We start from the raw sequence: 24,037 nt of genomic DNA on the forward strand, positions 1-24,037 counted from the left end.
GTTGATGTGTGTTTGAATATTTAATGGTAGTATAGAAAGTTAGTATTCTAATTTAATTATGTTTAGGAAACAATTATCAATTAGTGACTATAAATAGGCAGAAGAAGATATATTTTATTGCCTACCAAAAAAAAAGAAGATACATTTTATTCACAATTTTCTAATAAAAAAATAGCAAACATAAAGAAAAAAAAACTAGCCTACAATTTCTGTCGACAAGCAAAAAAGAGCGTCTTGTCTAATCAAAGAGTATATAGATTTTTGTCTAACTACTAACCAGATTTTGCTCTATTATATTTATAGATTATAATTTCTCATTGTGGATTTAATAAACGTAAAAAAAAACTGAAAAAACTAGAAGAATGATCAAATTTGATGATTTGATCGATGAATTTGCATTGAAAAATGTCAAATGATCAAGTTCAATGATTTGATCAATGATTTGCATTAAAAACTTAAAAATTGTGTTATTTAGATATAAAATAATTATATTTATGTATTTATTTTATATTACAATGATATATTGTAAAAAAATCTAAACTATTTCAGATTATTAAAAAAGGTCTTGTTTTCTTTTTTTGAACAGAGTTTGTATAAAGTTTGAGATGACCCTGTGAACAATTATAGTATACTCACAAAAACTATGGTTCTAAAGAAACGTTATATTATCATTAGTGGAAGGTTAGTTTAATTTAGAGAAAGAGAGGAACATTCATTAATTTCAGTTTTTATTTCCGTTTTCTTTTTTATTTAAGTGGGCATACCATATATATATTTTTTTATAAAATAGTTCGGTGAATTATTTAGACAGAATACCACTTGGATTTATCTTTTTAAAGGTCAAAAAAATAATGGCATACCATTGTAAATAAGTCTAAAAATTAAGGGCAGAATCCTAGTATAGATTCTGTTTTAATAGTACTGACATTTTTTTTTTCAAATTTAGTGTCTGAAATTGAAGCAATTATCTCTGTGAAAAATGATTTAGAAGTTAGTTTCTCTATGTCCTCAAACCTACAAAAACAAGCAATGTTAGACTTACCTTGATGCAACAAGTAATAAAACGTTAGAAGAGAATTTGGTTTCTTTTGTGTTTGCTATACAATTATGCAGTGCCGTGTGAAGAGTTTTAGGGACTTAAGGCAAGTTTTAAAAATAAATTTATTTACAACCGTAATGAAAATAATTTTTTAATATGATATATTATTTTCACCAAATACACAAGTCTAATACTGTAAAAGAATAAGTTTATAACGTAAATATATTATATTATGTCATATAGAAAAAATACATGAATTCAAAAGAAGAATTAATTAATTTTCGTAGAAATTTTTTTTTTCAAAAAAGTCTAAATCACTATGCTGGAAATTATTTTAAATTTTGGGACCTTAAAAACAGTCATATTAATCGGGGACCTGAGGCGAATGTCTTTTTCAATACACTGTAGGCACGCCTCTGCAATTATGGTATCCTCAACATTAGTAGTTAACACCTCGTTCACTTTATTCTAAAAAGTGTTACTTTAGAACTAGTGATTTACTGTGTTGATACGAGAGATGTTAGATTCTGAGAGATTAGTTCAGATATTTTTTTTTGTCAGCTATTTAACACCTCGTTCATATTAGTTCAGATATTTATACATATCTAGATCCTCCTTTCTATAAATTTCATTACTGAGTAGGTCTACTATGCTCAAGACTTACAATTTTGGAATGTGAGTCACATAAAGCTGACTGACGCAGATCAATCAGGTGAATTGAGCCTTTCAAACTGCTATACGCTAAGGTATTGCAATTGTAGGATGTAATTCAGCTGATGTTATAACCTCTGCAACAAGGAATAGAATAAATATTCCAGCTCTAATAAACTCCCCATCAACTAATAATTTACATACAAAATTAAACATAAAAGAGAGAAGAGAGAAAGATACCAACCAAGTTAGAATTTACCATTTCAATATATTATTTTTGTAGCACACCAAAAAAAATGCAGCTCCCCAGTTAGATCTTCCATATTCACAGGCTTGACGTCCACAATGTTAAAACTCTGATTGCTTATCTCCAGGATCCAAAGATTTATACTCAAATCGTCAGCATAAATAAATGTCGCCGTCCCTTGAAATTTGGTACCAAAATCACCAAGACAAAAACATGATCAGTGCAAGTAAGAGGAAGGACAACAACAATGTGACCAAATGGACGGGTAACCTACCTATTGTTTGAGATTGAATTGATGTGATAATCATGAGCATGAGTGTACACTTTTCCACATGGTTAGTCTCAGGGCTTATAGTTACCTGTATGTTGTAGATGAACTATTAGTCTACACTCTCAAAATAAATAATTCCACATAAGGAAAAAAAATAGAAATTTGCTAATCAAAAGAAGAGAAGAACATATGAAAATAGGACTAAGAGTAGGATAAAATCATTATCCTAGAGACCCTAAATGGGTCTCTTATTTTTTTTTTAATATTTTTTAGTTGTAAAAGTTAATTAAGAGACTGGATTAAGAGACCCGAAAATTTACATGCTCCATTGCAAGTCTCTTATTTACGGGTTTTTAAAAAAAATTAATTAAACACCAATTTTTTTTTATTTTTCTTATTAAACTTAAACTTTTTCTTAAAACATAATATAAGATAACATTTTAAACATTGAAAAATAAAAACATAAAAAATAAATATTGATCAAAATTTTCATCGTCCGATCCCTCAAAAATGCTATGAGAAGAGGATGCCATATATGAAATTTTGAAAATTTTGTGAAGACAAGAAGAATGGAAGATTGAAAATTTTGAAAATTTTGCTTTTCAAGTGAATTGCAAATATATATAGAGAAGGATGGAAGTTGTTGTGAATTGCTTGTGAAGATAAGTTGAAGTAGAGAATGGAGTAGATTACTTTGTGAATTGCAAATATACAATTACAACTCAATGACACAAGACAATGAAACAACAACTCTCTGTCACTCGTGAATGCTCCACTCCACTTCACCACCTGAAACAACAAGAATGAGAAACACAAGTCTTTTAATGCTCTAGAACACAAGACAGTGAAACAACAAGACGCTTGAAACTTAAACTACAAGGACAGTAACAACAACAAGCTCAAGGAACCGAGACAGTAACAACAACAACACAAGCTTTTATATTATCATAAACTTAAACTACAAGGAACAGAGAATTAAACCGAAGGTTAAGCAACAAGAAACAACTTAAAAGTTTGAAAGTTATTAGATTTACCTCTGTTGCAACTGGAACCTGACTCATGTCACTTGATCCATCCATGTAAAGGCAAGAAAGACAGAACAATCAAAAAGAATCTATCATTATGTGGACAATTGTATGACCATATTACCTGACAGAACATACTTGCCATCTGGTGCGAAGGTGGCTTCTAGGGATGTACCTTGTGAAGGCTCCAAACTAAAACCACATTTCTACAAAACAAAGAAAAAAATGATAAGCTCGCTTCAACATCTCCTCACCAACAGCTGAATGACCATTCTCTGCAGCAGTGTAAAGAGGAGTCTCTCCCTCAAAATTCTGCTTTGACAACAACTCTCTCAACTCCTCTCCATCGCAACCGCCTGGAATCAGCTCTTTAACCTTCCGTAAGTTCTCAGTTCTAGCAGCTATATGAAGAGGCGAGTCACCTCTCTTCAGAAGACCAAGAAAAACATTAGCAAAAATCTGAGAATTGGATTTTGGCAAAGTTAATCGTATTGACATACACAAGTCACCAGACTTGAGAACAAGTCACAAGACTTGAGAACAAGTCACCAGACTTGAGAACAAGTCACCAGACTTGAGAACCAGACTTGGAAACCAAACTTGAGATGCAGCCTTGCAAGTTCAAACTCGCCCAAGATGTGTTCAAAGGTCAACCAGACCGTTGGAAAGATCAGAAACAAGTTGGAGTTCTAAATTACTTAAAGTCACATGATCTATTTAGAGGAGAGAGGAAGAAAGAGCTGTTGAGGTGTTGTCCCTTTCAGCTCATCTTGCAGCATCATTCTTTATTATTTATCTCTTTGTTTGTATCCCATCTCTGAGCCTTTAAATATTGTAACATTGTGAACTAAATGAATTAAAGGAAAAAAATATCCTTCTTTACTCTATCTCTTTTACTCTTGATTTACTCTCTCTCTCCCTCTCTCTCTTGTTCTTGAGCATTATCACTCTTGTTCTTCATTTTCTAACATGGTATCAGAGCATTAAGCTCCTGATTACCTCAAACACTTCCGCAAAACTCACTCTGTTACTTCATTTCTCTTGATTCTCTATTTTATTTCACAAATTTCTCTACAGATTTTTTTTTATCCAGTGGATAATAAATCTGAGTTCTTGAGTGTTCTTGAGTATTTTCTTCAAATTTCTTGGATGTGCTCACTCTGTTCTGTCTCTAATCTTATTTCTTGAGAGTTTATCTTATTTCTAAGCTTGAGATCTCTCAGTTCCAGAACTAATTTCTCTCAAATCCAGTTTGAAATTTCAAAATATTCTTGAGAAAAAATGGAGCAGTACAGAGCAATTCACATTCCAGTCACACTCAAGGGACCAGGAAACTATATTACCTGGTCTAGGATGGCCAGGAAAGCCCTTGGAGGTAGAGGTCTTTGGGAGCATGTCTCTTCAAGTTCAGCTCCAAAGAAAATCACCCAAGGAGAAGATGGTAAGGAGGTTGTAGTGGTAGATGAAGGCAAATGGGTTCAAGAAGATCTCATGGTACTGTCTACCTTGCAAAGCTCTCTTGATGGTCCTCTTATGGATTCTTACTCACATTGTACCACCACAAAACAGTTGTGGGATACTTTGCACAAGGTATATGGCAACACTTCAAATCTCACCAGAATCTTTGAAGTGAAGAGAGCCATCAACAACTTACAACAAGAAGAAGGAGACTTCACCAAGCACCTTGGGAAGTATAGTCAGCTGTGGTCTGAGCTGGAGATGCTAAGGCCAAGCACCAATGACCCTGACACACTTGAAGCCAGGCGTGAGCAAGACAAGACCTTTGGGCTACTTCTCACACTCAGCCCAAGCTTCAATGATGTGGTGAAACATATATTGAGAGACAAGGAGCTTCCATGCTATGATGAAGTGTGTGCTCAACTTCAAAAGGAGATAGGCTCAGATGGTCTTTTTGGAGGTGGAAAAGGAGGTCTTTCTATGGCACACAAGGCTGAGAATATGGGAAATGCATCAGCTAACAAAGCTTACTTCAAGCCAAGGGGAGGAGTAGACAAAACAGTGACTTGTGAACATTGCAAGAAGCAAGGACACTCCAAAACCAACTGTTGGATCCTCCATCCTCATCTCAGGCCAGCCTCAGCCAATAAATACAACCATGTCAGAGCCCATGAAGCAAGAGCTCAGGAGCATCCATCACCAAGCTACATACACATGGGAGATGGTGGGAGAGCCTTTGTCTCTACAACCCACACTGGTACCTCCACCTCTCATGCCATGCCTCAGCCATCTCATGAGGATGCATTCATCAGGAAGTCAGACATTGAGGCCTTGATCAAGGCTCTCAATGCAAATTCTGGTAACCGAAGTATTAATGCTTTAAATTCTATTCACACTGAACCACACACTGCTAGGCCAATGATCATTGATTCAGGAGCTTCTCATCACATGATTAGGGATGCTAGACTAATTAGTGATATTAAACCAGCTCTAGGAAGTGTTGTGATTGCAAATGGTGATAGAATTCCAATTAAAGGAGTAGGAAATCTGAATCTGTTTGATAAAGAATCTCAAGCCTTTTATATGCCTACATTTACCTCTAATCTTTTATCTGTGAAAAGAGCCACTAATGATTTAAATTGCAATATTATTTTTAGTCCTAATGATGTGTGCTTTCAGGATATTGAGACAAGTAATATGCTAGGCAAAGGTGTGAGCAAGGGAGAGCTGTATTTCCTTGAAGATGCCAAGCTTAGATCAGATTCTACTTATGCATTTACTTCTGCCTCTGTTTTAGCTAATGATGTGTTATGGCATGCTAGATTAGGCCACCCTCATTTTCATGCTTTGCAACTGATGTTACCTAATCTATCTCTTAAAAATGAAACTTGTGAGGCTTGTATTCTTGGTAAACATCATAAATCTGTTTTTTCTTCATCTATGACTATGTATGAGAATTGTTTTGATCTAGTTCACTCTGATGTTTGGACTGCTCCTTGTGTTTCTAGAGAAAACCATAGATATTTTGTGACATTCATAGATGAGAAATCAAAATATACTTGGCTCACATTGATTCAAAGTAAAGATAGAGTTTTAGAAGCTTTTATTAACTTTCAAAACCATGTAACTAACCATTTCAATTCCAAGATCAAAATTTTTAGGTCGGATAATGGGGTAGAATACACTAGCAATGCCTTCAAACAACACTTAGCAAAACATGGAATTATTCACCAGACAAGCTGTCCATACACACCACAACAAAATGGAGTGGCTGAGAGAAAGAATCGCCACCTTATGGAGGTTGCAAGAAGCATGATGTTTCACACCAATGTTCCAAAGAGATTTTGGGGAGATGCTGTGGTTTCTGCATGCTATCTCATCAATAGAATCCCAACCAGAGTCCTCAAAGATGTCTCTCCATTTCAGGTATTGAACAAAACTAAGCCTCCTATTGATCACTTGCGTGTGTTTGGGTGTGTGTGCTATGTGTTGCTACCAGGTGAGCAAAGGACCAAGCTTGATCCCAAGAGTATCAAAGCTATGTTCATAGGATACTCTCACACACAGAAAGGATACAAGTGTTACCTGCCAAACTCAAGAAGGGTAATGGTCTCAAGGGATGTCAAGTTTGTGGAATCAAAGGGGTACTATGATGAGAAGAGCTGGAAAAACCTTAGGGATCTTTCACATGGACCATCTGATAGAGCAAACAACCTGAAGATCATCCTGGAAAGTTTAGGAATCAGTAAGCCTCAGAGCAGTGAGGCGCATAGAACCTCTCCATCAACACCAGTGGCTGTAACTAATGAAGAAGCAGTACCGATTGTTGAGCCAATCCATCCTGATCATGAGGGGGGCAATGAGCATGAATCAACACCAGAAACACCAGAAGATGATTCAGCATTAGTTCATGATCAAGATGGAGCTGAATCTGATCAGTCTAGTAGAGATCAGTATGATGGTGATCAAGGACAGGAAGAAGCAGTGGTAGAAGAGCAGATTCAACCATTGAGGAGAAGTATTAGAGTGAGGAAACCATCCAAGTGGGTCGACACCAGAGTATACTTCAACAGTAATGCAGTGGCTCATCCTATCCAAGCAACCTGCTCCTTTGCAAGCTATCCTCAAGAGCATATAGCTTTCATCACCAACCTGGATCAAGAATATGTTCCAAAGACTTATGAAGAAGCTATGGAGGATGATGAGTGGAGAGAGTCTGTTGGAGATGAAGTTGGAGCCATGATCAAAAATGATACTTGGTATGAAACTGAGCTTCCGAAAGGAAAGAAAGCAGTCACCAGTCGCCTACTCTTCACCATCAAGTACTTGGCAAATGGAAAGCCAGAAAGGAGAAAGACAAGGCTAGTTGCAAGAGGATACACTCAAATCTATGGAGAAGACTATCTGGATACCTTTGCACCAGTAGCTAAGCTCCACACTATAAGGATTGTTCTCTCCTTGGCTGTGAACTTGGAATGGGATTTATGGCAGATGGATGTTAAGAATGCTTTTCTACAAGGAGAGCTAGAGGATGAGGTTTACATGAGACCACCACCTGGTATGGAAGACATGGTCAAGCCAGGAAATGTCCTAAGATTAAAGAAGGCCATCTATGGTTTAAAACAATCACCAAGAGCCTGGTATCACAAACTGAGTACAACTCTCAATGGAAGAGGGTTTGTAAAATCAGAAGCTGATCATACTCTCTTCACCCTCACAAGCAAGCAAGGAATTGTGGTGATTCTAATCTATGTGGATGATATCATCATCACAGGAAGCAATAAGGAAGGTATCATCTCTACTAAAGCTTTTCTTAAATCTAGCTTTGATATTAAAGATTTGGGTGAGCTAAAGTACTTTCTAGGGATAGAAATATGTCGCTCTAAAGAGGGGCTTTTCTTATCTCAAAGAAAGTACACACTTGATCTTTTAAATGAGGCAGGAAAGCTTGGAGCAAGAGTAGCTAAGACACCACTTGAAGAGGGTTACAAAGTCTTGCGTGAGGGGGAGATTGAGGACACTCCTTTTGGCGACTTTAAGCTCTATAGAAGAATGGTTGGGAAGCTGATCTATCTCACCATTACAAGACCAGACATCTGCTTTGCTGTGAATCAAGTCAGCCAGTATATGCAAGCACCAAAGGTTCACCATTGGAATATGGTGGAGAGGATCATGAGATATCTAAGGGAGGCTCCTGGTCAAGGTGTTTGGATGGGTTGCAACAAGAGCACTGAGATTGTAGGATATTGTGATGCAGATTGGGCTGGAGATAGAGTGGATAGGAGGTCTACTACTGGTTATTGCACTTTTATAGGAGGCAATCTGGTTACTTGGAAGAGCAAGAAGCAGAAGGTGGTATCATGTTCAAGTGCTGAGGCAGAATACAGAGCAATGAGAAAGCTGACCAGTGAGCTCATTTGGATCAGAAACTTGCTAAGGGACTTGGGCATAGAGACAACAACACCAATTACAATGCACTGTGATAACCAAGCAGCCATTCATATAGCTTCAAACTCAGTGTTTCATGAGAGGACAAAGCATATTGAAGTGGATTGTCACAAGGTTAGATAAGCTGTGGAGCAGAAGATCATTCTACCTTGCTACACTAGAAGTGAAGACCAGCTAGCTGATATCTTCACTAAAGGAGCAAGCACCAAAGTCTGTGAGTTCATCCATCCAAGACTGGGACTCATAGACTTGCCTAGATCATGATCCTCTTAAGCCATGAAGCATCTACTCTTTTTCCTCTTGTGTGTTTTTGTCCCATTGGGTTTTTCACACAAGAGTTTTTAATGAGGGATGTCTTCATGGGTTTCAAGCTCAACCATACCTTATGGTTAAGCTTGAGGAGGAGTATTGACATACACAAGTCACCAGACTTGAGAACAAGTCACAAGACTTGAGAACAAGTCACCAGACTTGAGAACCAGACTTGGAAACCAAACTTGAGATGCAGCCTTGCAAGTTCAAACTCGCCCAAGATGTGTTCAAAGGTCAACCAGACCGTTGGAAAGATCAGAAACAAGTTGGAGTTCTAAATTACTTAAAGTCACATGATCTATTTAGAGGAGAGAGGAAGAAAGAGCTGTTGAGGTGTTGTCCCTTTCAGCTCATCTTGCAGCATCATTCTTTATTATTTATCTCTTTGTTTGTATCCCATCTCTGAGCCTTTAAATATTGTAACATTGTGAACTAAATGAATTAAAGGAAAAAAATATCCTTCTTTACTCTATCTCTTTTACTCTTGATTTACTCTCTCTCTCTCTCCCTCTCTCTCTTGTTCTTGAGCATTATCACTCTTGTTCTTCATTTTCTAACAAATCGGAGATCATAGAGAAAAATAGTTGCATACGAAGTCGGAGAAGACTGCTCCGATGGCCATACTGCGTACCAGTCCGTCGTCTAGCTCCGTCAACGACATCTTCACGGTGAACAAATTGTGGAAGCACGAGACGGAGAGGAAGAAATAGAGAGGAAGAGAGAAAGGCGAAGAGAAGAAGGCAAAGAGAGGAAGAGAAGAGACGTCTCTTCCCGTGCTTAATTAAGAGACGTCTCATGTGATTATTACATTTTTTCTTTTTTTTTTAAAATCCCAATTACACGAAGAGACCTGTCTAAGAGACTAGGGATAATGATGCTCTAAGAAACTTAAGGTAATAAAATCTTCAGAACCAAGAACCTAAGTTGATGTGAGTGATTCTATTGAGATCTCACTAAATCATATATGCCAATGCTTCATATATTATATTCGCTCACTTAAGCACTCAATCTTTGACCAGCAAGTCAGCTAAAGAATAGAACCAACCAGAAGCTGTAAAAGGTTCTAAGTTCCTTCCTTATGTGTATGATTTATTCAGGTTGAAGTTCATATTGACACTAAAATCTAGCAAAACCACAAACAATCAAGAGAGAACAAAAGTCGTTCATAGTTAACTACCGCTGGTAATTACTGAGATGGGATGCCTTCTGGTGGAGATGTGGAGTCATTACTTAAATAATTGTTAACTTTTTCAGGTAATCCTCCATTAGCAAGACATGAGTTTGTACTGTTTGATTACTTGTTTGGATGAATGTTATATATAAAACTAATTTTTATCTATTATTATTTATTTGTATTTATTTACGTATTATGTATATAATTAAATTAGAGTAAATACATAAAGCAAAACAATACATCTTGTTTATTTACTATATTTTTTAATAAATAAATCAAAATAATCATTTTATTTATTTTACATGGTATATAACTAAATTTCAATGACATGTACATAGATATATAGTATATTTTAAAATAAATATTTATTACTGGGAATTTATACTAAGATGATAAACACAAAAATTTCTAGTGTGCGATTTTTTAATGTAAATTTCAAAATTAAAATGTTAAGGTTTTAATATTTTTTATTCAAATTTATAAATTATCATATTTAAGTATTTTTATATGTTATATAGTTTAATTTAAAACTATATTAATATATAATATGAATTTCTATTAAATGAGACTCATATTCATACAATTTATGATCATTTGTATCTTGTTATTAGAAAAAAGTTAAACCATTGATCACAAAATTTTAGTGTTAGATATTTAACGTTTTTAGTAATTTATAGTCGTTTTAAAATTTGAAATATAACATATAAGAAAAATATATATTATATGGCTAATGTGATTGTTTAGTATCTTTTAATAATATAAGATTAAACAAAAAAGAGCTAAAATACAAAAATTGTTATCAAATATTTATTATTCATAATCATTAATTGTCATATATACGTTAATCATATTAGGTAATTTCGTAGATTTTACTTAAGGAAAGTGCGAGAATATTCTTTTGTATATTATTTATCAATTTGATAGTTAGTTTAAAAAAATAATATAAATTAAGATGGACCAACCTATTTTTCTAAGAATTGTGAATTTCATTTTCATGGTGACACGTGCCTACAAAACAATGTTGGAATGTTTCTCAATTAATATATAAGAGATTCCAAGACTATGGTCTTCATTCTTTGTGAGATCTTTCATCGGATTTGAGGCATACTCATTTTCATATTCATGACTAAAAAACTTTAGTATGAATTTATCAAATTTTTGAAAAAAAATCTAATTAAATGTTAATATAACTTATATTCCCATTTTAAAAGAAAATCAAATACCACTATCTTTTTTTCAATACCAATATCTTAAAATGTTTCAGTACATAAATAATAATCTTAAAAAGTTAATGTTGAAGGAATTGAATTATTATTTTGATATAGAATAGTGTTTCAAAATAAATAAAAATTTCAAAAAAAATCTTTGTAAACCATGAAAAAGGAAAATTAAAAGCTCCAGTGATTTTAACTAAAAAAATTATGTCATACTCGTCCTCCAAAAACTAATTAAATAAAAATTTATTTACATGTTAAAAATTAGTAAAAGACAACTAAACTAAAAGAAACTTGCATAATTACAAGCCTACCAAAGGTATTTCCCGGACCATCCAGATCCAACCCATAAAATTTGGAAGGAGCTCCATAACTTCCGAATCCAGAATGGTATAATTTAGTAAACTTGGTGTAACTGTAAAATTTTGTATAACTGAGTAAGATTTGTTGTAGCTGTATAACTTAGTAAGACTTGGTTAGCTGTGAAACTTTGTATAATTTAGTAAGACTTGATGTAGCTGTAAGACTTTGTATAACTTAGTGAAAATTTATTCTGTTATTTTTTTTTTTTTGGATGCAGGTGTTGTTATTGATATATTTACTGACGTTAAAAATAAAAAAGAAAGATTAATTTATAGAGAAAAACTAGATAAACTAGATAAATTACATAATGTAAAATTTCTTTTTCAAATGTCAAATTCAAGTCATCTCCTCCTCACTGTGGTCACCATGGTCGGGAACAGAGTTGTGGCCGCCAAAATCATCGTCGCTTTGGTTGGAGATGAAAGAGAAAGCTTCACAGGAGCAACAATGGTGAACTTTTGATTATTTGCACATCTGGTCTTACAACTTTTGTTTATTTTTCAATTTGCCGCAATTTTTTTTCACAAATTTTCTCTTAGACTTTTAATTGTGCAATCTAGACCAAAAGAATATTCTGATTTTACAACATCTATGACTGCCATTTTGTTTTATTTTGTTTCTGCCACAGATGTTTCTGATTTTCAAATAAATCCATTTTATTTGGTCTCATATTTCTAAATGTGCATATATATATGTGTATATATTTAAATGCATCTTAAAATGATTAATATGAGCTAAATGAGATGATAAATATCTGTAAAATGATAACATATCAATGGTGTATAAATAATTTCTTGTGTACATTGTTTCTTATGATATTTGCATGTAGTCATATGTACATGACACTATGTAGAAACTTAATATTTTGCTTAAAAACCAGAAACTTAATATTTTGCTTAAAAACTAAAAAAATTATTTTAGCTAAAACTGAAAATACTTAAGGATTTGCTAAAGTATTTACGCATATTAAAAAATACAGAAATATTTAGAAAATATAACTTTACGGAACAAAGAATATATTTATTCAGTGATAGACATGATATCTGCATACCATTTGACAGCATTCAACAATATTATTTAAGTATGATCCACACGTACGATGATTCTTGAATATCTATATGTACATGTCATGGTATACACAAACATTTTCGGTATCCACATGTACAACAATGAATATGTACAAGGTTTTATGATAAATAACATGTACAAATGTTCATTGGTACTTTGCGCAAGTTATGATATTTAATGATTTTGAGTAAGTTGTTTAGTTCATTTAGATCTCGTTAGGTTTCATTAGATATATATATATATAGAAATATGTATTGAATTTGTTTGTACAATAACCTGTACAATAATACATAGAAACCGGATAATTTTGTAGATACATATGCAAGAAATCACATATACACCTGATAAATTTGTTAGAAACATTTTAAATTTGCAATATTTGCATGGTTAAAAATTGTCATGGTGTACACTTTTTTTTATTGTCCACACGTACAACGTTTCACCAAAAAGAACACATGTACACCAAATAGGACAATTAGAAATAATGATAATTTATGATTTGAATGATTTTGAATATCTTGTTTTAGTTAATTTAGATCATTTAAAATTTTATTTATGTTTATATTACATTTAAATGGTTTTTACCATTTTAATTTAGTTAAATTTTATACACTCTATTTGCTTCATCTTAACATTTTATGATTTTAATGATATTTAGCATTTTAATTTAGTTACTTTAAGTCATTTTAGGTTATATTTTGTAATATACATTGCGATTATGCGTTCATATGTATATACTAAGGGAAACAGTGCATATTTGTAAGTTTAGGATCAATTAAAGAGGACAAATTTGTATATTCAAAAATTTGGGGTCAAATAACAATAAAGCTAATTATGAAGGGCTTAAAATGAAAATAAAAGAAATTGTTTGGGTAACGCTCGCTCGATCCTGATCTCAGGCTCGAGTTTCAGTTCGCCATGGGAAGAGCTCAATCAAAGCAAAGGATCGTGGGAGAAGGTCTCGGTGGTGATAAGGTTGCGGCGGTGACCTGAAATCATTGAGAAGATTTGAAATTGTTGAGAACAAAAAGGACTGCGGCGGAATGGAGCTTGTTGCGGTGGATTGGAGCTTGTCGGCGGAGCTCGGATGGAGCAATGGATCTCTGTCTTTTTTTATCAAGGATATCTGTCTCTTTAAGCTTGTAACCATGGATCTCTGTCTTTTCAAGCTTAGGATTCACAAAAAGAGATGAGTTCGCCGTCGTCTTCTGTCGGAGTAAACCTGTCGTCATCTAAGGTCATGAGCTCTGCCACGCCGACGGTTCTTAGCTCGGCCACAAGAACGGCAACTAGAGATGGAAGCTTGTTGTCTCTCTCATTTGCCTCCCTATCTTTCTTTCAATGTTAGTTAGGTCATTGGAGATTATCAGAGATTGAAAAAAAGAATTTTTGTTATTTGATTTAGTGATAATTAAAGAACGTCGTGGATGAATTGAAAAATGTATAATTATAAAACTTAAAAGAAAATGTTTTGAACATTTTAAAATTAAAAATATGTAAAAAACAAATCCTCTGAACAAAAAAAGAAGGAGAATTTGATCTTAGAAAGAATAAGTTGATAAGAAAGAGAACTATCCTAATATAAAGAAGTGTCTTATAATGTAATATTAAACTAGAAAAAGTGTCTTATAGTGTAAATGTTTCTTATTGAACTCCTACAAACTTAAGACTAACGTCTTTTCAAGTTCGTATTTAAGTGACGTTGGAGGTGATGAAAGCTTTGATTCGAAATCAAGTGGCAATTGTCTGTTTGTATATAGTTTTGAATCTGTGCTGTCAAATAAATTCAGTCCGTATCACGCTTTCATTTGTTTATTTTTTTGGGCTACACTTTCCTATATAAGAACTTGAAAAGACGTTAGTCTAGGAGTTAATTGACTAATTTTAGTCTAGGAGTTAATCAACCAAGAAGTTGAATTGGTTAGAGTAGCTTTTATAACTATTTTTTAATAATTACTATTTTTGGTTAAAGTACAGTATGCAGCATGTATAATGTAAAACCAATTCAACTTCTTGGAACTGAACTTTTTCATAGAAAAGATATAAAACTAACTCGTATATTTTAAAACTTTCATCATTATATTGAAGGTGTAGCAGGTAGTAACGATCATGCATTATATATATGCTGAACGTTAATCTCGTCCAAAACTTTTAAACAAAACATGAACTAATTTTTTTGTTGCATTCCTAATAATTTACCAAACAATCGGCTAGACACTCAATTCAGAATATAATTAAGTTTCGTATGTAGTTCTTTTTTCCTCTTTGGATGAAGTGATAACTTGGGTTTAAGAAAGTCTCGCATTACACAAACACCCATATCACGGTCTATCCATGAACTGGCTTGTTCTGTAGCATTGTTAAAGCAATGATATGATGCAGATCATATACATCGTGTTATCTATATACGATGTATATATGAATAGTGAGCGCTGACATAACGAATATATCATGAATTGATATATATATATATATATATATATATATGTACAGTCCTGTATATGTATGTATGGGGGTATATGAAGAAAACGAGAAGGTTCCTTTTTGTTCATCCTTGTATGACTTACGACCTACCATGTACAACTTAACTAGTACGACCTTACAAACCAAAACCCTAAAAATATTTTTAATCATCGTTTTTAATTAACTATTTATTTTCAACTAGTATTTAATAGTTTTGTCTCAAATAGCCGGCTTGACTTGTTGACAAGCAATTTTTCTTAAATAGCGTTTTCAACTTGAGCACTAGATAAACGTACATATATGGGTCCGAATGGTGACGGCGGATTTAGTAATAAAAGCGGTGCAAAATTAAAGTACGGGACGGGACAACTGCGGTTCGTGCGGAATTAAAGTGCGGTGCGGTACAACTGTGGTTTTAAGTAAAAAGCGGTGCAAACTATTGTTTGATTGGTGACAATATATATTTGCAGTATTGAATAAATATTTAATTAATAAAATAATTTTATTTTGAATATATAATATAGTTAAATAATATAAAATAATAAATTATATTAAAACATTAAATAACAAAATAGACCGAAATAATTTTGATCGGGAAGAATATATTTAGCAGTTTTGCTAAGTAAATTTAAAGTAATGTGATTTAAAGTATATATATATTTACAGCTTTTTAATTTTTAATTAAAAATTAAACCGACTCATTAGTTTTAGTGAATTTAATTAACCATTATCGACTTAACTCAAATATAGTTTTTAACATAATATGTAACTGGATAGATAAACTAATTACGGTTCGACTGACCCGTCCATTTCAATTTTCAAAACACTTTTAGGATTGAGATATGAATTGGGACAAGTTTTTTTCGTGATTTTGAATTTTTAAATTTTCGGATATCCATTTAGGTTCGGATTCGGGTTCGGACAAAACCTATAAAATGAAATACCATAAAAAAATTCATTCGGTATTTATGTCGGATTTGAATTGGTTCGAACTCATTTTTATTGGACCGGGTTTGATCCATATTTTCGAATTCGGTTTATTTGCTCAACCCTAATTTTAAGTATCTAAATTTTTATTTTGATATTTAGATAGACATTCATTTTGGTTTGATGAAGTGTTTTGCAATTAAAAATCTAAAATCTGATTTTTTTTTCAACTACATAACTATATTAATTAGAATTCGTATAATTATATATATAACTGCAGTTGTTATTAAATGAGCAAGTAGTTAAATATTTGAATTAAATAATAAATAAATACTTAGAAGTAAAAACGCACATATATCTCAAATTTATTGTTATGCTTTTTGTTAATGGAAAAGAATATATAGCTTTAAAATTAGAAAAAAAAGATATGAAATGCAATACAATAGTATCAGATAACATAAGGAAATTAATAAAACAATCAATACAATACTAAAAGGGGAATACCCTCAAAATTTATGCTGCCACGTCACCTAAAATAATTGCCCAATGAAAACCACTTAAACGGCCACGACAGATGGACTCTCCGTGTTATTTCTGTCCAGAGTCCACCATGTAATAAAATGGATTTCTATTTGGGCTTTGTTAAATAGCTGGTCCAAGTCTCATAAAAAGTCTGTTGGATACTGTTTGTTTATATGGCCCAAAAAAAGTAGTTCTGAGATTTTATTAGTTTGTCGACCAAACTTTGTCGTTTCATAGATTAGGTTTTCATTGTTCTCATTCTTCAACCCTTCAACGCCATGAATCTCTGTTAATTTTCACAAGTCTGCAAAACACGTTTCTTTCTCAACTCTTAACCTCCCAACTTTGTTCATATACATATTTTCGTTTGGGTTTGTTCAACGTATTCCTCTTTAATTTGACAATGAATTTTTCTTTCCCATTAATGATCTCCAACTCTCCGTCTCCCTTCTCAGACAATGAAAACCGTAAATTCACCTCTCAAATTCTATAAATTAGAGATGGTTGGGTTGAGAGTAGGATGAATCTACACAGATTCTCTCAGTTTATCTTCTACCTCAAACCAAGCACCCGTCCACCACTCAACCTTTGATCCTTTAATGCTCTCCGACTCAGCAGATCTTCTCAGCTCGGGTAATCGTTTTAGGACTCTCGAAACATCAAGAAGAACGGTGAATTCATGGGAATCACTTTACTTCTCTTCATCTTATTAGGCTAAGAAGATCATATATTCCCATCTCTGTTTCATTTTTGAAAAAGCCATATTATTTAACTCTTCTAGCTTTCAACGTAGGATACAGTGATCCGGCGGCTGAGCCACGTCCCGGTGGTGCTCGCGATCCCACCAGAATTGCAGACCTGAGAGTTGTTGGTGTTGGAGAAGAGAAGTGTCGCTAACCTCTTCGTAAGGCCATAGCTCTCTAGGATCGTTGGAGGAGTTGTGGGAATCAACAGATCTGCTCAGTAATAGGTGTGATATTACAGTTCGTGCATTGTATTAGCTATTTTGTTACTGATTAGTAGTTTTGGGTTTTGGTTGTATCATACTTGAATCATGCTTATTTGACTTTGAATTCAGATTGTTGTTAATGTTAGCCAGCTCCCTATTATTTTTCATCTTCTATCTTTTTATATTAAAACTGGCCGTCCTTTTAAGATTATACATGTAAAGATGTAAAACTTTTTATTAAGTTATAACTATTTCATGAAATTGGTTTATTTTTATTTTGTTTTTAAACACCATATAGCTCTCTTGCTAGAGTGCTCTTCTCATTTCTGCATATTACCTTTCTGCTCACAATGTTTTCTGGTTCATTTTCTTCCATTGCATTAATTTAATTTTGTCTTAACTGAACCTTATGCAGTATAAGGTGTCGGTTGTTTATGTGATCTGTGGAGCATTGTGTTGCAGAGAGAGAGCTTCTCCGAATGGTGAGGCTGCAGCAGAAAGCAGTGACGTTGAGAAAAAAGCATAATTGATGTGGCTTCAACTTTGGAACCTGAGGAAGCAGACAATGGAGTAGGCTACAGTACTCTGGTCAACCAACAAAGGAGTATATCGACTATGCAGTTAAAAATGTTCTGTTATACATGTGATAGTTTCTTCTTCCGAGTTCCTCATTCTCTTCTTAATGGTTTAAGTACAATAAAAATATCTGAAGCGATTGTGATTAAACCCCATAAATGTGCAGGGTTTGCTTGGAATCAAGGTTAAGGTCATGCTTGACTGGGACTCTATTAGGAAGCTAGGACCAATGACACCATTACCAGATGTTGTTATCATCCATACTCCCAAATGAAAAGATGTTAATTCCGCACCTGATCAGGTTGTTAATTTTGCTGCTCTTCTATTGGAAGCTCCCCTCACCCTCACAGCCGTAGATTACCCTGAGATGATCTCAGTCGTCTAGAAGAGATGGCCAGGAAAGCCTCATGTTCTTCATAAAAGTAACCTTTCTAATGGAGAGAACTTACTCTATATGTTGGATTCAATGTACATCACTCTCTCTCTCTCTCTCTCTTCTCTCTTTGATTTTATAATGTTACTTTTAGTCATTTTCTTTCCGTTTCTAGCTTTAAACGTGTCGGTAACGTGATATATATTCCTCTCATCTTCTATTATAGAGAGAGGTAGGTGAGACCTTTATAGATGTTATGAAAGTATTTATGTGTGTTGGTTTATACATTTTTGCAGATTGTCATCACTCTTGAGATATATGCTGAGAAGAGTGCTAATGGATGGGCGAGTCTGATGGTGAGGGCCACTGAGTTGAGCATTCCAGCAAAGCGGAAAACTCCTCCCTTGGTATCTATTTGCGCAAAGCAAGTGGAAAGAGTCACAAAAGTTGCTCAAAACCAGGAGATTATAAAGTCACAAGTGGTGGTTAGAGTTTATTTTTTTCTTTTTACAGTTGTGATCTGTGGGATCATTATGATTCACCCTGCTGGGCTGAGGGAGAAGCTATCTTCAGACATGTGATTTGTTATCTCTTAAATTTAGCCATTATAGAGAGGTAGGGTGAGACCTTTACAGATGTTATGAAAGTATTTATGATTGTTGTTTTATACATTTTGCAGATTGTCATCACTCTTGAGATATATGTTATTGAGTATATTGTTTGGATTCCTTGGTTATGGTGGGTTCAAAGCATGATGGTTAAGATTATATAGTTAGAATTTCAATCAAATTTTCATTCATGAAACAGTTTAAAAAAATATAACATTTAAAAATAACCAGAATGTTAATTTCTAGAAATTTAGCAAAGACACAAACTGTAAAGAAAGTCATGTGCTATAATTTAAACCTGATGGTTTATGAGATATTTTGAATTTCATCCGTTTGACAAAAGAAAATCTGATACTCATATTAATATGAGAAATACTTATCACATCATCATATTTTCAGGTGGTTTTATGATAAAACATAGTCATCTTGAAGTTATTTAGTTTGTTACGTGCTGATGTAGTGTGCCTATTGTTGACCAGAATTGGGAGAAAACAATGGATTGTCGTAGTCCAGGTTTAAGGTATACGGTTTGATGCCAGCTGGCTTCAAGGTGCTAAATGTTCCTCTTAAAGGTGATGATTCACTCACCAAGTAACTTTTCGATCCTGATTTTTGAGAAGCAATTTGACGTGTGAGCTCTATTGATTCTGGTGAGAGAAGCTTAAATATGTTTTATCATATAAGTTATAACCATGTGGAAAAAGATATACAGATTTGTTATGGTATTATTTTAACTTAATTCACTTTTTATTTGTTTTGGAATTATGGGGTTATAATTGATTACAAAAATGAGATGCAGTACAAACTTTATAAATTAATACTCGATAAATTAAAAAGATTCTGTGCGGTTCAAAATTTTAACACAAATCAATAAAATAATAAGATAATAAAATTTCAGAAAATCCTATGTCAATATATGGTCTCCGTATAAATTAATAATTTATATGTATATACATTTTATATAAGTACAAACCAATCATTATATTGTTTGTTTTATATTCATAATGGAATTATCTTTATATTTTCTTAATATTTAATATCTTTTGATGAGATTTAGTAAAATTATATCTTAAACACATTTAAATTCTGTGAAACATATTTTATATACACCAAATAACATAATAAAACTAATATAGATGTAAAATTTCAAAATATTAATTAATATACATACATTAAATCAAATATTTTTCTTAGTTTAGAAAAATTATATCTTAAAATTGAAAAACTTTAAAAGGAACTTTTTTTAGTAAATTGATAACTATGTAAATTACTAAAATACCAAAATCCTACATTGTTAATTTATAAAGTTTTTACTATAAAATGCACAAATGTGTGTATATAGGAAAGAGTTGATGTGCACACTAGAATAAAGAACCAATGTGCAGAGCAAGCATAACATCAACCCATAATAAACCTCTTCACTAATCAAACAAATCAATCTGTAATACTTCCTAAAAAAATTTTAAACTTTTATAACACATCTAATGTCAACAACTCCGCGCTTGCGCGGGGGCTTGGCCTCTAGTATAAAATAAAAGTCATCTAGTGCGTTTTTGTGTGGACCGCTGGTCATTACCTGTGGGTGATAATTGAAGTGCGTATTTATATATACAAGAACAAAGAAAAAACAGTTTTTAACAGAAGCGGTATTTTCAGAAAAACGCCATTTTGTTATGTTTTGTGTTGATTGGTGACGTGTGCGTTTTTCCAGTCACATCATTCAAAATACGCCCCGCGAATGTGTTGCCATTCTCAACCATATTATAGAACTGATCATTACAAGCCGTAGTACTTCATTTATATCTATTCTATTAAAAGGGAAGCACTCTTGAAAAATCTACTTATTTAAAGTTGTTGCACCCTATCATTAACTAATAATATTTTGGTATTAACCTATATTTCTCTAACTGTTCTATAGTCTATCTAATTTAAATAATCTCATTTAAACTCGACATCATTTGATACAGCCCGGACAATTCTAATTAGTTCAAATATATTAAAACACTTCTTACCAACACCGGATAATTCTTACTTCAAATATATTAAAACACTTCTTACTATCACGTCCCTTATTAATACCAATACAAGAATGTGAATGATAAATTATAAAGCCAAAACATGACTATTGAAAATCATTCCAGCAATCACGAATTTAATTTTATTAGTAAACCTAGACTCATTGTACACATTTAAACAAAAAAAAAATTATCTACATTAAGACTGTAATAGTATTGATATTAAAATACATAACATAAATACAATGCATTTACTTATATAAAGTATATAAGAAGTTTAATTAATTTTCTTTTAAAAACATATCAAATTTCTGGGCTTTTAGTGAGATAACCAGTGTATGTTCATGAGTTAGTGGTGGATTTTTAGGGTTTATCTGATTTTAATTAATAAGTTTTCATTAAATCCAATTTTTATAGAAACATATCAGTTGATAGAACATCTGACAGAATGCTACATGAATGAAATAAGTCATTATATAATTTATATATAGCTAACGGGTTTTCCAGTTCGTGACCATAGATCTGGATTGGATATGAAACATTGATTATATTTTAATTCGTATATAAACTACATATGTAATCCTACTAAAAAGAGTTAAATAATTTGAAAAAAAAAGCTTTTTTCGCACCGTTTAAATGTAGATGCATTATTAGTCCTCAATATTCAATTTTGGTTAGGGTGTTTTGGTTTTTTGTTTCTAGAAATTTTGAAACCGTTCATGTATTTACAAAGATTAGTTTGGTTTCAGTTAGGTTATTTCGGATTTTGGTTTTGTTTAGTAGCAAAGTAAATGTAATTAGAAATTAAATTAATTATTTTTTTCTGGGTATATATCTGTATTTCAAAAATTCAGGTACCCATTTAGTTTTAGGTTCGGTTTCAGTTTTTGGTTATAAAGAAAAATGATCTTCTCGGTTATTTATGAAATATAGTTAAATTTTGGTGTCGTATCAGACATGTACACTCTTTATATACAAATTTATTTTAAAATAATTTATTTAATTTCAAAAAATAAATATTTGATTTCAAAAAATAAATATTTGATTTCAAAAATAAACCCGCGCTTTCCAAGCGCGGGTCAAAATCTAGTTGTTTATTAAATAACTATCTGAATCATATAGCTAGACTTGTTACTAAAGACAAAGTCTCCTACATTAGAAAATATCTTAAATAATATAAAAGAGACATAGATCAATCTAATAATCACTAATTAATTTTATGCTAGAAGTCTATTTAATTTTACATGATATTAAAATCTGATTTATGATGTCCAATCCAAAAAGTATCTTAAATAATATATAAGAAGATTGATGACCAATACATTTATCATTGATTGGTTTTATGTTGGAATCACATCTAACTTAACAAGTATTATAGCATTTAGATAATTAGATGATGTAGATCCGTCATCCTTATATGGCATTGACTTATCAAATGGATTCTAGTAAACAAACTGATGCAGAGATAACATTCTAAGTATTTTAATTATTTGTTTATTAATAATTTGATAATTATTTTTATTATATTAGGATTTTACGGTTTTCTTATATATAGCCGTTTATGCTTATGTTTGTATGAAGTTCATAATTTGATTAATAAAAGTTGAGGATTTTTGTGTGTTCTTTGTTTTCGGTAGATCATTGGTAATCTCAACGAATTTAAGAAGACATTGATCTTAGGTATTCTTAGACTAAATAAGATCATTGTGTTATCGTAGCTTCCGCTACATCAGGTGGTATAGAGCTGGTATTTTGGTTTCTTAATCAAAATTCGATTCTGGATCATGGAGACTTTGTTCGTGGAAAGTGAAGTTATTGTTTACAAAGAAATTGTTGGAGTCCAATTTTCGATGTTTACAATGATGAGGGTGGAATCCAAGTCAAAAGCAATGAATTTGATGACGAGATGGACAGCGTAAAAGATGATATTGCTCTCCCAACATTTGAGTTAGGTTTTGGCAAAAAAAAAAACATTTGAGTTAGGTCACGCAGGATGCAACAACTGGGAAACGTAGACGTTGACATGGGCTTTTACAAAACAAAGCCCAACGAAAGTGTTTCTTAAAGATCAAGCTTTTAGATACATGGGTGAGTATGGGAAGCTGTCGGTGGGTTCTGTATGGTACAGTGATATTGCGCAGAGACATGTCCCGTCTTGCTATATAATTATGGAGAGTGATTGTATTCAACAATTCTTCATGGCACGTCTGGTACATCATTATGCACAAGTCAACGTTGTTGAAATATGTCAAACATGCTTACTTGTTTGGCAAGAATACTATCATTGGATGGTTAAGAAGAGAAGAAACAAATTAATTAAAGACCACGGTTAAAATTCAAGGACGAATCTTCTCCAACCCGGAAAGAATGATGCAGAGATAACATTCTAAGTATTTTAATTGTTTGATTTATTAATAATTTGATAATTATTTTTATTATATTAGGGTTTTACGGTTTTCTTATATATAGCCGTTTAAGCTTATGTTTGTATGCAGTTTATGATTTGATTAATAAAAGTTAAGAGATTTCTCTCTGTTCCTTGTTTTCGGTAGATCATTGATGATCTTAACGAATTTAAGAAGACATTGATATTAGGTATTCTTAGACTAAATAAGATCTTTGTGTTATCGTAGCTTTCGCTACATTACAAACTGTACATGATGAAAAGAGGTGTTATCTGTTTATGTGTTGCGGGTGTTTGAATATAAATAAGACAATCTCATGTATACTTTTGATGAGTTATGATACCGTAGTGTGCTGCAAGTCGTCCGTAGTTAATTAGTTTTACATGTTCGACATAAATGAGATATGGCTCGATAGCAAACGGATACGTG

At 32.7% G+C, this 24,037-nt stretch overlaps 2 long non-coding RNA genes across 2 annotated transcripts; one reads left to right on the forward strand and one right to left on the reverse strand.

Moving 5' to 3' along the window:
• Positions 1-239: 239 nt before the first annotated feature.
• LOC103869190 lies at positions 240-10,659 on the reverse strand. The gene is made up of 4 exons (XR_004458178.1): positions 9,544-10,659; positions 3,358-3,659; positions 3,243-3,273; positions 240-2,997 (listed from the first exon to the last, which is right to left on the reverse strand). It is a non-coding gene; the product is annotated as an uncharacterized LOC103869190 (long non-coding RNA).
• A 149-nt stretch (positions 10,660-10,808) lies between these two features.
• LOC108872026 lies at positions 10,809-19,314 on the forward strand. Its single transcript, XR_001958750.2, has 4 exons — positions 10,809-17,652; positions 18,047-18,274; positions 18,374-18,675; positions 18,877-19,314. It is a non-coding gene; the product is annotated as an uncharacterized LOC108872026 (long non-coding RNA).
• Positions 19,315-24,037: the final 4,723 nt, after the last annotated feature.

Source organism: Brassica rapa, chromosome A05 (genome assembly GCF_000309985.2).
Source record: "Brassica rapa cultivar Chiifu-401-42 chromosome A05, CAAS_Brap_v3.01, whole genome shotgun sequence".
NCBI classification, from domain to species: domain Eukaryota; kingdom Viridiplantae; phylum Streptophyta; class Magnoliopsida; order Brassicales; family Brassicaceae; genus Brassica; species Brassica rapa.